This window comes from Cynocephalus volans, chromosome 2, assembly GCF_027409185.1.
Source record: "Cynocephalus volans isolate mCynVol1 chromosome 2, mCynVol1.pri, whole genome shotgun sequence".
Lineage (NCBI taxonomy): Eukaryota > Metazoa > Chordata > Mammalia > Dermoptera > Cynocephalidae > Cynocephalus > Cynocephalus volans.
In genome coordinates, this window is record NC_084461.1 from 182,012,097 (window position 1) to 182,024,596 (window position 12,500).

The following is a 12,500-nucleotide window of genomic DNA, read 5'->3' on the forward strand; positions in this document are numbered from 1 at the left end:
AGGGAGGCAGGGCGGAGGGGAAGAGGTAGATTAATGGTACAAAATTACATGTAGACAGGAAGAATAAATTCTGTTGCTCTAGGCTGACTATTGCTAATAATATTATATAGTTCTAAATAGCTAGAAAAGAGGATCTTAAATGTAATCACCACAAAGAAAATATAAATGTTTAGGTGATGAATACGCTATCTTCTCTAAGTGAATCATTGTACAATATATGCATATATCGAAACAACACACTGTACCCCACAAATATATACAATTAAATATTTTTTTAAAAAAGAAACAAAATAGATGTCTATAGCCTGCAATAATGCATTCACAAATTACACTGCCAACAATTAGGAGGGTTTTTATTTAAAGCTTCTTAGAAGGCATAAGAGACTCTCTGAGCCTATACATTTATATTCATGTACTGTAGGAAAAGGGAAGCCCTTTGGATTCCAAGAATAGCTTCCTCCTAGTTTTCACTATCTTTAATAACTTCAGTTACTCACGAAACAAATATTGAACGGGCACTTCTGACAGCTCAGTTGTGTACTATGCACAGGGCGTCCCCTCCTTCTCTCACTAAATAAGAGCTTATATGTTTTCCTAGACAAGAGCTGCATAGGATGCAAATTCAATGGCATGAATTCCGCCAAAGGAACATGCCAAGAGTAGTGAAAAGTGATAGCACATAGTGGAAAAACTGGCCAGAAAATAAGATTTTTTAAAAGAGTGTTTAAAAAGCTTCTCAGTAGGAATTCATGTAAAAAGGGAACCAGCAGGTATAGAGAAGTAGCTTCATAGATCAACATGGTGCACTAAAAAACTAAAATGAATAGAATAACCAGTACTCCTCATGACAGTACACACACACACACACACACACACACACACACACACACACACACACACACACACACACACACGAATACACATCCATTTTACTCTGCTTCAGACACCAACAATGCAAATGTAGAACTGTTTTTGGAAGGATGCCATACAAAATGGCTGAAATAACATCATGACATCTGAAGAGAATACAACACACCTCCAGATGTACAGGTGAATTACTCATTTTCAACAATGGAGGGGGCATAAGCTATTCTAACAATATCTGGCAACTCTGTTGTTTGCTTAGCAGCCGCATCATCCCGCAGATGGCTGCTGTTTGTTCTTTCGTTTTATTTTTGCTTTGCTTTGTTTTTAACCCAGAAGTGACTTTCTTCCGCATCCAACTTGACCAGTGGCTCTGCTGTGCAAAGACATCTAGCGGACTCTCCAGAACATTCAAAGCCTGGCTTGAAAATCAGAAATAACGTGAAGCGCAGGAGGTAGCAGTGTAGCCAACAAGGAAACACTACTTAGTTCCCAACAGTGATTCTGACTATGGAATCAAGTGGAACTCAGCCAGCCTCAACAACCCTGAACCACGGCTTTAGTGGCCCCAACTCCCCAACCCCTCCCAAACCAGAGGAATATGTGTTAGGAAGTGTCCTCTCCCTGAGATACACATGACTCAGTATCAGATGGAATTTCAGAGCATGTTTATAAATGGAAAACATTTTCTAGAAGCTATAGGGATTGTTTCCAGGAAAAGATGTCCAATGGAAGAGAAATTGGAACCGTATTAAAAGTCTAGAATGGAAAGACCCCATCCAGAGCTTAATCACCAGCTACTGTTCTTAGAATGAAGCCATTCATGTATTGCATGAAAACTTCAGGGAGCACAAAAACAAACTTGCAGCCTGGAGTGAGTTAACTACCAGAATCAAGATGTAGAAAAGAGTTCTGGAATTATAAAGCGTAGGCAGCTACAATGTAGAGGAAAGCACACCACTGCAATTTAAAAAAAAAAAAAATCCTGCCTAATTTTCTGTATCCTTTCTTGCTGCTTCTAAAAGCCAGAAAAGTGAGTGGAGATGGTCTGTATGGCTTTCTTAAAACTCCACGTGAATGGTGTATATTTCATCCAAACAAGCAGATGGTTGATCTCATTTACCAACCCTTGCATGAGGATGTTAACGAATGCCCAGATGTTTGACATCACGGACACAGAGAACTCGGTAAATCCTGCATTCTGAGGGCACCATCCAGCTTGGTGCAAGTTGGTCTTCTTATTGTGTGATTTCATTAGTTCCTCTACTCACCTGGTATTTCTCTTCACTCTAAAGGAGCAATCACTGTAAAATTAAGATAAATCTTTGACTTTCTAGTGAAGTACAAAAGGTAATTCTTAGAAAAATAAAGTTAAGGTCATGGCATTAGGCAAAGGGTAAAGTTGATGGAGCGAAGCAATGCGTGACTAGGAAAATCAAATACTGAACATAAAATTAAAGATGACTACTTCATCATTTACAAAGGTGGATTTCTACAGCTCATGGTAAATTTTCCTTGCTTTGGGTCACTTTGTCTCTCCTTCCTAACATTTTTATAAAAGATAACAACTAAAGGGTTTTTTTTTCAAAATGCAGTAAAGAAAAAAATGTCTTATATTATTTTCTTGATATCTTGTCAATAGAAAGAATATTAATATTTACATGGGATTCAATTAGAATTAAATCTTCAGATTATACCAGAAATCTACCATCTAGCAAAGAGAGTATCATTTTACATGGTCTGAAGGACAGATAATAGGACGATGGTAATAAATAAGAGTAGAAATAGTAAGACATTAAAAAAAAGGCAATGGGAATTATAGTACATGGTCATCATTTGAAATGTCAAGGTTAAAAGACTATGCTGTTTGCAAAACTATGTATTGAATGTTCTCTTTTATTTCCCTGCTGAGTAGATTCTGTATAGAAAAGGCAAACTTTATCTCTTTCCCAGTCCGGGTCATTAATCTTCCCAAGAGGTTAGCATGTTGAGACCCAAGAATTAATTAACATGAGGTTGGCCCAGAATCACATACGATCAATGCAAATTCAGAAAGGAAGATACATGTTTTAAATATGTTCCAAACATTGCTTGCTTCTGGCACATTGGGACACAGGAAACAAAGTTATGAAGGTGCCTTGATTAAGATGGAGAATTTGCAGATTAAAGGATAAAGAGGCTAGACCAGGAGAAAAAGTAACAGGTCTTCATTTTCTCACTGGCACTTTTTACTTTTTTTTTTTTTTAATTGCTTTTCACAAAATAAATAAATAAATAAATCCTTGGCTTTTATTCAAATGGTATCCAACTGGGGGAATAAAAGTAACTTTGTCATCATGAATAAACACTGCTGTCTTTTATTCTTGTTACTGAGGTGGTTAGAGCACATCAGGGTTACCCAGCATTATCATCCCCCTCCCTTCTACACTTTCACTGCTGCAAACTAAGTACACACCTTTTCACTATTATTTTGTTATTCTTTTGTTTTTTGTAAATATTGAATTGACAAAAAGTGTATGTATTCAAGGGGTGCAGTGTGATGTTTTTATATATGTGCATGTTGTGTAATGATTGTGTAATGTAAGTAACACATCCATCATCATTCATAGTTAGCACGTGTGTGCATGTGTGTGTACTGAAGGTATTTAAAATATGTTCTCTTGGCAATTTTTGAGTAAACAATACAGGATAGTTAACTATAGTTACCATGCTGTACATTAGATCTTCAGAATTTATTCATCTTAATAACTGAAAGTTTGTACCCTTTGACCAACATCTCCCCATTTCCCCCATCCCCCAGCTCTTTCCAACTGCCTTTCTACTCTCTGCTTCTATGAGCTTGACTTTCCTAGATTTCACATGTAAGTGCGATCATGTGGTATAATCTATCTGTGTCTGGCTTATTCCACCAAGCATACACCCTTCAGGTTCATTCATGTTGTTGCATATTGTAACTGCACAGCAAAGAAAACAATCAACAAAGTGAAAAGGCAACCTATAAATTGGGAAAAAATATTCACAAACCGTATGTCAGCTAAGATGTTATTCTGTAAGATTTATAAAGAACCCATCCAACTAAATAGCAAGAAAATATATAACTGAGTAAAAAAAAATGGGCAAAGGACTTGAATAGGCAATGATGTAAAAATAGCCAACAGGTTTGGTACATGAAAGATTGCTCAGTATTACTAATCATCAGGAAAATGCAAGAGTGGTTCATCTATGTTGTTGCAAATGGCATGATTTTCTTCTTTTTATGGTTGAGTAATATTCCACTGTACATATGTACACACACATATATATACACACACTATATATATATACACAGATATGTCACAATTTATTCATCATTCATCAACACACACTTAGGTTGCTTCATATCTTGGCTATTGTGAAAAATGCTGCAATAAACATGGGGCTATTATGCTACTTCTGGGTATTTGTTTGGTTTTAGCTGGAGCTATTGATTTGGGTGATGTTTTTGATTTGGATTTGGTTGTTATTGTTTTGAATTTGTGTTTATCAGTTGCATTCCACTGGTGAAAATTATGACCCACTTGCCTCTTGTTTCTCAAAATACTTCCTAAGTGTCTACTCAGTCAAGCTTTGAGTTAAGCACTCCAGGCAGAAGGACACCACTTCTACCACATCCTTTCCTGCTATTCCTGTTAGTAACTTTGACCTCTACCGTTGAATAGGTATGAATGGTGGTCCAGCGTCTTGCTCAGTTCATTATAAAGCTTCTTTACTTATTTCCCACAACAACACAATGAGTACATGTTATTGTTATCTCCATTTTATACTCAAAAAAGCTGAGTCACAGAGCAGCTAAATGGCCTGCCTTAGGTCACGCATCTAGAAAGCATTCGAGTCAGGAATCAACCAAATTCTGTCTGATCCTGGAGCATCCTGTCAAGTCCAGAAATCCCGGTTGTAATGTGAAATCATCCAATTTTAAATGTGAGCATCTAATTCAATTTGGGGCGGGGGAGAGAGAGAAAAGAAAGAAAAAAGGAAAACTCTGCATGGAAACAACTGAATACACCTGGAGGTCAGATTTGGCTGCTGGCACCTGCATGTGACTTCTGCCCTTCGGTATACTTCTACCAGCACCCTCTACCCCTAGAATGATGCCCCATAAGCTGCTGCTCAGCCCATAATGTCCACTCATTTGGATCAAGTTCTCCAGATGATCTTGGTGGCAGGCCCATCTCTGCCTGAGTTCAGGGCCATTGGGGTTAAACAAAAATAATTAGGACCCAGAGATATTATTGAGCAAAGAGGAAAAAGAGGATATGGCAGCAACAGCCAGCATCAGGCCCATCACAGCTTCAAAGCTCATGAAAATGTAATGGAGCATCTACCCGATTTACCTACACGTGTCACAAAAGGAAACGTATTTTGTAGCAGAGATGCTGAATGTCAGACTGAGATATGTGTGGAAGTTACAATGGGGATGCAGAGCAAGCAAAGCTGAAACATTTCAGTTTCTTAGGGAAGATTCACAAAAGACAGTGCTGTGGATCACCTGAAAAATCTACGGAATGTGTGCCAGGAAGGGGAAAGTCTCAACTTCTCAGAAGAGCTCCTGATCCTTCTGCGGTCCCACGAATGTCGGCATTCCTCAATCCACACAGTGCTCCAGCCACCCAAGGCTGCATGGACTTTCCAATATGCCAAGTATTTTCTTGATGTGCTTTTTATGCCTAGAAAGACCATCCACAACTTTTCTGCCCAGAAGGCTCCAGAGTCAGACAGAACTCTTGGTTGCTTGTGACAAAAAGCCAAGCCAAGTCAAAGCAGCTTATATTAAGGAGAATGTTTATTGACTCATGTGGCTGAGGCCAGACTCGATGATCTTGAGGCATGGCAAGGCAGGAATCAGACTCCTCCTGTCTTTTGGTTGCACGTTCCGCTGCGCTGGCTTCGTTCTCTGGCAGGCATCCAATATAGTCACTAACATTCCAAATTATTATTCTACCAGTATGGTAATCATCCCAGAGAGAGGCTGTCTCTGTGGTAACAATTTCAAAATATTGTAACCGCGCCTCTTACTAGCCATTCCTGAACAACTCGCTGAGATGCTTCAATGCTGGATTCTGAAGTCCAGGGCTGGGTCACTTACCATTTCACAGAGGGAGGGCAAGGGTCTTCCCTGGCCATCTCAGGTGTGTGTCTGGTGTCCACACACTCATTCAGTTAGAGGCCAGATTTGGATACTAAGTTATATAGTCACATAGGCTTGCTCCATCAGAACCACATGGACTAAGAGAATAAGGGATATGGTTCCCCCAAGAAAATAGATTTAACATTACTATCAGAAGAAACAGTGCTGCCCTGGCACGCGGACAGACAGGCATGGCTCACTCTACCCTCCACATGTTGTTCTGTGCTGTGCTCAAATGAAGCATCCACTGGGAACCTCCCCCTCATTTTTCCCTCTGTCCCATGGCATCATCATGTTTCTCATTCATACCCTCAGTCTGTGCACATGTTTATTGGCACACATGTATCACAATCGCCTATTTATTTGTCTTTCTGTGTACAGACATCATACATAATTCATGTTTTTATCTTTAGAACCTAGCACAGAGTGTTGGTCATTCATTAATTTCTTCATTCACTCTCTCACCACATGTGTATTAGGCTCCTACAACTTAAGCCAAGAGCTTAAGATTTAAGCGAACATAATCCCAGCTCCCATAGAAGAAGCAGACATTGATCAAGCCACACAAATATATGCAAAACTGCAATGGTAAAATAGCTACAAAGCTAGATATGCATGGTCATAAAGGAATGTGAAGTGTATGGCTTTACCTGCTTTTGTGGAATCAGAGAAGGCTCCCTTAGCAAGTGATGTTTGATTGATGCCTGGAAGATGCCAAGCAAGTGTTGGTAAGGAGTATCCAGGTAGATTAGCATGGGCTAAAACAGGACAAAGACAGTCAGAGAACACTTGGAACACTGAGGGCAGGTGGTGGAGCACAGGAGAGAAAGCTAAATATACCTGAGTTTTTATCCCAAGGGTAGTAAGAAACCAGAGAGGGCCTACAAGACTGAGGGAGACAGAGGAGCAGGTATAGGTGGAGAGATGATCAGGTCTGTAATTTGTAAAGAGCACACTGGCTGCATTATGGATGCTAGATTAAAGGGAATGAGAGCACATATGGGGAGCCCTATTGGAAGGAAGAACATCAAAGTTAGAGATGGTAGCAGTGGGGAAAGGGAGTGGGAAGGGACACAGAAGACAAATGTGTTGAACACGTGTCATATGGGTTGAATCATGTCCCTCCAAAATCCATATCTTGGAATCTTCACTCCCATAAGGCCATGGCAAATATAATTAGTTAAATTAAGAAGAGGTCATACTGGAATAGGGTGGGACCCTAATCTAACATGACTGGTGTTCTTATAAAACAAAGGACACGTGAAGACAGAGACAAAGGGGAACACCCCGTAAATATTGGAGTTGTGCTACTGCAAGCAAGGAATGCCAAAAGTTGCTAAAAAGCCACTAGAATCATGGAGAGAGGCCTGGGAAAGAGAATAATTGTGCCCTGCCAACACCTTGATGTCAGACTTCCTGCCTCCAGAACTGTGAGAGAATAAATTCCTGTTGGGTATGCAGTTCAGTTTGTGGTCCTTTGTTATGAGAGCCCCAGCAAACTAATACAACATGGTTGTTGATTTGAAAAAGTACATTTTAGGCATCTCTTCTAATTATAACCCTTTAAAAAATATTCCTAGCAAATATTTGAGAAGGAAACGAATGAATGAATGAATAATCAGGCAAACTTAAATAAGTTTCTCTATTGCAGAACTTTTCAGAATCATTGATAGTTTATTACACCTCCTGAAACCCCAAGATGGGGATATAGTTTGCATGGTGTCCTGTTGCTGACTGTGGAAGAACCAGGTTTTCCCAGTTCATCACTTGATGCATATTTTACACAAAACACTTGGGAGACCTGCATCTTACTGTCCTTCTCATTTTACAGATGAGGGAAAATGAGGTCCAGAGAAGGAAAGCAACAAGGTCAGTCTCCTGTCTTTGTTGCAAGGTAAGGACTAGAAAACTTACTGTGTTCACTCAAACACATTATGGTTTATTTTATTTAGTAAATTATCTCTAAGGGTCAAAAACAGTTGATTGACAAGAGCAACCACCTTAACCTAGAAGGTCTTGTTGCATCAAAACCACAATTCACAACAAAATTAGAACCAGGATCTTATTCTATCCTTAGCAGAACAACCTGTCTAAGAAAACTGTTCCCCAGCATTATCCCTATTCCATCTATGTGATTCAACAATGAGGACCATCTCCTTCTCTGAAACATGGTTGATTGTACATATCTGTGGAGGTACAGAGTTGAATATCAATACCTGTGTGCAATATGTGATACTCAAATAAGGATAATTATTATATTCAACATTATACGCTGTAATCATTTTTCATGGCCCGTCACCAGATTTTTATGCACAACTTTGCACTTAAAAGTAAAACAACTGTTTCTGTGATGGCACCTGGAGGCACTCTGGCATTTGTCCCACTGCTAATTAATGGTTTGCCCATGCCAAGGTCAATGTTCACCTAATTTTCTTCTTTTTGTGTTGGAATAATAGACAATAATCAAGAAATAAATTTTTTTCCTGGTTCAGGAAAGAAAAAAAGGCATTTAAGAACTAAGAACAATAATTAGGGTTTTACACAAAAGGACCCATTTCAAGAGCTCTCTGGGGGAAAGAGAGGAAGAGAAATTTAGAATATAATGAATAGAGAATTCAACATAAAAAGCCTTCTATTATTTATTATCTGTATAATAATGCCTTGGATTTAAGAGCTGTAATTAATTATAAGCAATGACAAATGGTCAAGAAAAAGCCAATAGGAATGACCCTGGTGGTTGACATCCTGCTATGACTTGAGGGAATCTTGTCACATCCAGGCTGGCTAATTTACTAAGCTTTCAGTCTTACCCAATTGATCCTCCAAAGAGAAATTACTATAAATATAGAACAACTACAGTGACATTCATCCCAGTGAAGTGAAAAGACATGCACAATCTCAAACAGTGTGGATTTTGCAAGTTCGAAGGTCTTCTCTGTCTACGTGGCCACCTCTTCACCTGGGCTGTGAACATACTCGGACTAATTCTGGGCTTCACTTGTCCCTGTGTCCCTAAAACCAAACACAAAGCCAGGCACAGGGTAGGTTCTATTTAATTATTTTAAAATAATTACATGAATTGAATGGAACTAGGTAGGATCTAATAAAACATAGGGGAAAAAAAGAATAGATAGCAAAGATCCCTAAACCCTGAGTGGAAAGAAGCTGTCCTAAATTCCCAGATGATCATTGCACACTTATTTAGCCCAGAAACTTCCATAAAGAGAAGGATTTGGGCAAGTTATGTGCTGGTGCCCACAGCACAGATGGTCCAAAGGACTGCATTTCTCAAAGTGTGAGTTCATGCTTGCCCCAGAATTGGAGGAGCTTAAGTAGGAAAGGATTCTCCTTCATTAGATTTTGAAGCACAGAAAAAAGATCTGTCTGATAATGTGCTCCTTCCCTTTTAAAGCTCAAAAGATGGCTCCCCCAAAATATGCTTAGATACTCATAAGGTTTAAAGATGGAATTGTTATACTTCATCTACACAGAAAAGTGAATGAGGAGGGGGGCATGGTCACCCACCCTCCTCTGGCCGCCGCAGAGCCCAGGAAGTTCCCTCTGTTTCTTGAACCCAAACAAGAATACACTGAAGTCAAAAGCAGAGAGGGCACCTTGAGAATTCTCTGGTAAAATTCCATGAAAGGCTAGTCTCAACTACATGAGCCAAACTGTAATCTTTTTGGATTGGTAGGGGAATTACATGCAAACTTTAAATAATTAACCCAATTTTTCATTCTGACTTGGCACAGCGGCAGCCACTTCCAATAGAAGAGATGGATGAGTGAGTAAGTGAAGGTAGCCTCAAGACAGACGCTGACAGACAGTGGAAAAAGAAGACGCAGCTTGAGACACCAGCTTCCCGAAGAATTGGCCTGCTAGACTGTGGTGCAAACGAAGGCATTCTGTGTAGAATATGAAAACAAGCCCAAAATAGCACACGTAGTTACATCTCTATGAACGAAATGCCTGGTAAATGTAAGAAATGATTCACCCTAAATCACTTGCAGTCATTTTCTCTGTGTTAGGTGCCAAAATTGTTAAGGGAAGAAGAAACAGGGTTAAGGTTAAGGGTAGGATCTTAAGGACATTTTGTCATAATGTTAATCATTAATTTAAACAGATTTTATAAATAATAATAATAATAATAATAATAATAATAATAATAATAATAGGGCTATTTTTACCCAGGAACAGTGAAATGAACTGTTTACAACATCATTTGCAAGTGGTCCAAATAATCCACACGTTTCCATGTCAAACTTCAAGCCAACAATCATCATTACTTATTTTGAAAATTCTGTAAAACTACATTAAATTTGGAATATATTATTTATGCAAAAGTTATGAACAATTAATCTAATTTTCAATCAACAGTAAGTACCTTCGTCAACTCTAAAGTGAAAGGGTTTGCTAGACCAGGAAATAAAGATGAATGAGGATATTCAGACTAAATAAGATAAAAGCACTTTTAAAAATGGCATATTATTTGAACATAAATGATAATAATGATATCTACAAAAGCAAATGGTTTTGCTAATCTTTCTCACCATAAACATCATAAAGTCTTCTCCTTGGATACCACTTGTTAGATTTTTTTTTTTTTTTTTGATTGATGATGGATATTCATGAGGCACAAAGCTGTCACCACCTGTGTCCAAGATGTGATGATCAGATCAACACTATCAGTATGCCCATTACCACAAATTGCAAATTTTCCCTATATCCCCCACCCAACCTCTCCCTGACCTCCCTCCCTCCCCCCCACTTGTTAAATTTTGATGTAACTTCATGGTAAACATCTGAAATTTCCCAATGTGCATTTGTTTGAACAATCTCCATAATTTAGACTTTTACTTATTCAAATTGGCTTTTTTATTTTATTCATCCAAATTTTATATTCAAAACCCAATCTTCTAGAAAAGACAGTTGAGGCAGAGGTTAAGATTCTGCAATCTGGAGTCAGATAACCTGAGTCAGATCTGTCTTTGCCCCCTGCTGGCTGTGTGACCTGGAGTCTGATGCTCTGGGTCTCTGGGCCTCCGTTTTTTCATTTGTCGCATGGGGCTGATAGGAATGCCTACCTCACATGTATGTTGTGAGAACTAAATATTAATGAAACACAGTAACAGTGCCTCACTTCACAGGAAACATCACATGAAGATAGCTTCATTGTTATTATCTTTTTTCATAAAAATGCTGTTAATAGCTGTACTTCTGGTTCATCTGCCAATGAAATATCTTAATATTGAATTTGCTCTCTAGCTTTCAGGGAGCATTGTGCTTAGGGACTGTATTCATTTGTTGTTACTGCCTTAACAAATCACTGCAAACTCAGCGGCTTAACAAAAACACAAATTTATTACTAAATATTCTGGAAGTCAGCAGTCCTAAAATCATGGAGCTGGCAGGGCTGCATCTCTTCTGAAATCCACTTTCTCATCTTTTCCAACTTCTAGGGACATTGCTCTTGCTCTTCCATCATCACAACCTCATTTCCACCATCACGTCTCCTTCCATGATTCTGACGCTCCTGCCTCCCTCTTATAAGGACACTTGACATTATATTGTTCCTACCTAAATATTCCAAGATAACCTCCCTGTGTCAAGGTCCTTAGCTTAAGCACATCCTCAAAGTCCCATTTCCCATGTAAGGTAACATATTTGTAGGTTCTGGGAATTAGGACGTGGACCTCTTTAGGGGACTGTTATTCTGTCTACCAGAGGAACATACCATTTTGGATTCTTAATTTCACCTCTTTTTCATAAACCTGTTCTTTCTCCCCTTAATCTCCCTCCTCCCAGTAAAAAAGAGCAGCTTTACCAAACACATCTTTAATGATAAAAAAAAAAAAAATGGCCATGACTCTGATAAATTCCCCAAAGTCATGGCAGCCTCAATTGGCATTTAAAAAACAAAAAGACCTGAAAATGAAAACTTGCCTATTGAGCAAATGTTCATTTAAAAAAAGGAATAAACAGATGTCTCTCACAAAATAAAGACTTTCATTTTTACCCAATGTTACTTTTATTTTCTTTCTAATGCTCATTTATAAATGGGATAAAATAAAGGATTCAGCCAAGTAGTCAAAATTTTCAAGTTTCTAGACATAGAAATCTCTGTAGAGTTGAAACAAAGGACACCACAGCTTGGCTAGACTCTGTACGAGGAGACAGCTGACATTTTTAACTTGTTCTGGGATCATATGATCTTCCCACATCATATTTAAATAAAATAATTTCCCTAAAGGAGACTTTATTAACTCATCCAGGGTTAGAAGAACAGTGAAAGCATGCAAAGCATGGCACTGACCTTGACCTGATCTTACGGCCACCACTATATCTGCACCTGGCTCCAGTGCTCAGTATCAGTGAACCCTGTCATCCCTATCCAGGTCCCTACATGGGTCAGATAGGTGACATGGAGGGGGGAAGCATGCTTGGGAACTTCCTCAGGCCCCCTCTTTTC